At 41.4% G+C, this 4,528-nt stretch overlaps 1 protein-coding gene across 7 annotated transcripts in view; it reads left to right on the top strand.

Moving 5' to 3' along the window:
* Positions 1–4,528, top strand: part of SLITRK4 (SLIT and NTRK like family member 4) — a 694,124-nt gene that overhangs the window by 578,295 nt on the left and 111,301 nt on the right. The window lies entirely within an intron of this gene.

Genomic DNA, 4,528 nt, shown 5'->3' on the forward strand with positions numbered 1-4,528 from the left:
ATGCCAACAATTATACTGCCATGTATTAAATACTTTCCTTTATAAATATTTTCAAGAAACCCATGTGTGTAAAACATGATACTGAACATGGTTAAGCATTGTATTTGTTATTTAAGTTCTTCAAGGAGACTTCCTGACCTTTTAAGTCTAGATAAAATTCCCCTGCTTCATACTTTTACAGGGGCCAGGGGCCCCCAATTCTCCTGTCATTACAGGCATCATGCTATATTTCAGTTACTTCTTCAGTGTCTGTCTTTCCTGCCAGGCTGCAAGTGACCTGAAGTAATGAATGAATAAATGCTACGAAAGCAAAGAGAAGCATATGGAACCCAAATTCTGAGGGACTTGGCTTCTTGAAGTGATTTATAAGATCTGCCCCTTGGCATAATGAGACATTTTTATTTATTCAGTTTCAAAAACCTCCGTCCTGGGGCGCCTGGGTGGCTTAGTCGGTTAAGCGTCCGACTTTCGCTTAGGTCAGGATCTCGCGGTTCGTGGGTTCGAGCCCCGCGTCGGGCTCTGTGCTGACTGTCAGCTCAGAGCCTGGAGCCTGTTTCAGTCTGTGACTCCCTCTCTCTCTGACCCTCCCCTGCTCACGCTGTCTCTCTCTCTCTTAGAAATAAATAAAACATTAAGAAAAAAAAACCATCCTACCTGCTAACTGGATTTTGAAAAACTTCATGACATGCTGTAGGACGACTGCAGACCTCTTCTTCTGGTGTCAATCCGCCAGACGCCTCCCTTGTGCCAGCCATGCTGGTAGCACAGCACTGAGCAAGAGAATGGGACCGTCGGTGGTGTGTGGCTGGGTGGGCTTTCAAAGAGGGGAAGTGCAAGGTGCTGTGCGGGCTCATAGCAGGGGCACCCAGGTGAGACTCTAACGTGCCCTCCGCTGAGTGAAGGTAGTCCACTATGCTTCCATATACCTGTGCGCAATAATAGGAAACGAGAAATGAAAATCATTAGGCTGTCATGTTAACCTGTTACTTAATTTCTCATCTGGCCTCGACAGCCCTCAGAAAGTCCTATGAACGAAAGGAAAATTCTCCTGACCAGTTCTTAGAAATAAAAAATTCTAATGCATCTGCACCTTTGGTTCTATCCCTGGAGGTCCTAGGGGCTCATGTGTCTTGATGCTGTAAGTGTAATATGGGAAGGAAGGGCATCTGAAACAAAACTCTCACCTTTCAAATTTTGTTTATGTTCTTCCGATAGATATCTTTCCAGTAAGCAATCTGTGTCTATTTCAGGAACCGTGTCAAACACCATTGGCTTAGTATTAAGCTGGAAGGGGGCGAAAACAGCCAGGGAAGATCCCAGGCTCATTTTAAATATTGTCTTTTATAGAACACTGTGTGTGCTTCCACACTTTCTCACTTTCTGAACATACTGGCTGCTGGTTGAGGCAAAAAGAAGGGATAGGTTTCAAGAGATTATTAAATCGCGGTAAACATTCACAGATTTCTCCCACTCCTGTCCAGTCATCTGCAGCATGGTGTGCCGAGAGCTGGTTTTCGTGCTTCTGGGGACCCGGCATCACATCTTTGGCTAACAGTTGGTGTCATCACCACCCAGGAATGAAACTTTTCAAATCAAGGAAAATTTCAAATGCTGCAACTGAAATCAAGTAAAATCTAGTAGTAATTCGTAGTGGAAAATCATTCATATAAATTTATAGTCTTGAAAGAAATTATAGGGTAATTTTTCCCATGTTAAAATTTTAAAAACCATAATTTGGTACAAATTAAATTTTAAAGACATTATAAACTCCTACAAATGGAAATTCACAAACTAGAACAGTCTGGAAAACTCAACTCAGTGTCAAAAATACTTTTTAAAACCCAGCAAATCTGTACTTTCTAAATATCTAGATTGGAATAATGAATAAATACTGGAATTCTGTCTTTGATGTCATATAGTTGACCTTCAGGTTTCCAAATATAAACTGTTTATGAGGAAACAAGGAAAGTATATGCTCACATTTATACATACAAATGTATTTATACGTATAGATACACAAAGTACATGTGTGTGCATGCATATGTGTGTATGAAAAGAACTTGTAAATTGTATTAATTGAAGTGAGAATTTTTAGTGAGGATTTTCAACTCAAGTAACTGGAAATGATATACTTAAACACCAGTTATATATCCCTAAGGATAGATTTATGTGTACGATTCTGCATTTTGTTGGTTGCAATCATAAATCTTAAGTATTACAGATGCTTTGAGTTTTTTATAGGGCAGGAAGTCACAATTATCATTCAGCATTGTGTCAGCAGGTGATACTGCCAAAGACACAAAATCTGAGAATCTTTGGTATGTCAGTATCTTCCTGTATAGGACGACACCATTTTAATGGTGTGATTGAATAAAATGGCATTCAACTTCATAACAGGAGGCAAGTGGCCCCAAGTTGCAGAAGGATGGGCCTAACTGTATTAAGCCAGTGCAGCCACATGAGCCACTGCACATTCATGAGAGTTCTGTCACAGAATGAGGACAAATTACCCTTTATATCTTTTCAAATTATTCCTATGTATCCATGGAATGTGTACCGTCTGGTAGCTTCTTCACTGATGTCAGTGTGTGTGATATGCCAGGAGCGGTTTGTAGTTTCATACTTGCATGCCAGAGAAAAGCGTTATAATACCTAAAAGACAACTGGGTAGGCACAGACATCCTAAATTTTCCCGTTACTTAACACAGTGAAACATGTCATTTTGTAGGTCAAACTTTATCTTCTTCTTACCAAGTCAGAATACTATAGTGGAAAACAAGTCACAGGCTTTATAGTAGAAAAGGCCTGGGTTCCAATCCCAGCTCTGCCAGGAGAAGCTGTGCTCAATTTTTGCAAATAGGGACAATAGGGGTGCCTGGGAGGCTCCGTCAGTTGAGTGTCCGACTTTGGCTAAGGTCATGATCTTGGGGTCATGAGTTCGAGCCCCGTGTCAGGCTCTGTGCCAACAGCTTGGAGTCTGGAGCCTGCTTTGGACTCTGTGTCTCCCTCCCTCTGTGTCCCTCCCCCACTTGTGTGCTCGCTCTCTCTCGCTCTCTCAAAAATAATTAATAAACATTACAAAATTTAAAAAATTAAATAGGGACATTACCTGCAAAGATCAGTTGTGTTAGAAAACCATGACTCTGAAGCCTGCTCAATCATAAGGAAATGCATTTATTTCTCATCACAAGAAACCCTGAGGTAGGGCAGCCTCTAAGCAAGGTATGCCAAGCACTGGATCGACTTCTTTGCAATTCTGCCTGTCCTCTTTCCTGTATTGGCTTGGCATCCCCCAGGATCAGAGCAGTATGTCTGGAGCATATCAACGCATCACATCCAGACAAGTTAATATCGGATGAAGAAGAGGGACAATTTAAAAAAAATTTTTTAATGTTTATTTATTTTTGAGGTAGAGAGAGAGACAGGGCAAGAGAGGGAGAGTGGCAGAGAGAGAGGGAGACACAGAATCCGAAGCAGGCTCCAGGCTCCGAGCTGTCAGCACAGAGCCCGATGCGGAGCTCAAATCCATCAACCACAAGATCATGACCAGAGCCAAAGTCGGATGCTCAACTTACTGAACCACCCAGGCGCCCCATAGAGGGATCATTTTAATGGTGTCTCCTTTTAATGATGGAAACTCTCACAAAATAAGAGGTCTNGGAAGGAAGGGAGGAAGGGAAGTAGAGTGGGAGAGTCACCAGGAAGCCCCTTCACGGGGTGTTCTGAGTAGTAGATGAAACCATACATTATGTGAAGTCCATCCTTATGTGTCTGACATGAAGTAAACACTAAAGAAATAAAAGCTAGTGATAGCACTGTTGTTGTTGCTATTATTTTTAAACTCTAAAGTGAAACCAAATAGGAACCATGATTGGATGGAATTCAAAATGAATATACCTTGATTTTATTACTCACTACCTCCATGGTACAGACTCTATACCAGGGATTGGAAAACTTTTTCTCTACATGAAAGTAAATATTTATGGCTTTGTGGGGAACACAATTGTTTGTCGTTACCTACTTTACTTTGTTTTGTTTCATCTAACCCTTGAAACATGCAAAAACCATTCTTAGCTCCCACGTGGTACAAAAAAAGGCCACAGGCAGGTTTGCCAACCCCCGAACTTAAAGCAACGACTCTTCAGGTTCTCTATTGCCTCAGTTGTTGCATCTGTAACATGGACATACTTGTGCTTCTTTTCGAAGGTTGTGGTGAGTATTAAATAATTTATGTACACCAGGACTGACCCATGGCACCCAATAAACATTAGTGATGGACATGATGGCAGTAGTGGTTGTTTTAATGCATGACATGTGTTCATCTTTCAAGGGACAAATGTACTCAGAGGTAGGACACACCAGCAACTACAAGTGAGTGCATTACAAGCTAATAACAAATTCTGTAGTGTTAAGGGATCTAACAAGTGATGCAGAACTGCCTTCAAGTGAGAGGAAGCTTGGTGGACCAGGGTTTCAATGCTGAGTCTACCACTTTGCAATTGTTTTGACATCAGGAAACTTATCTCCT

This window comes from Crocuta crocuta, unplaced genomic scaffold (assembly GCF_008692635.1).
Source record: "Crocuta crocuta isolate KB4526 unplaced genomic scaffold, BGI_CrCroc_1.0 scaffold581, whole genome shotgun sequence".
Taxonomy (NCBI): domain Eukaryota; kingdom Metazoa; phylum Chordata; class Mammalia; order Carnivora; family Hyaenidae; genus Crocuta; species Crocuta crocuta.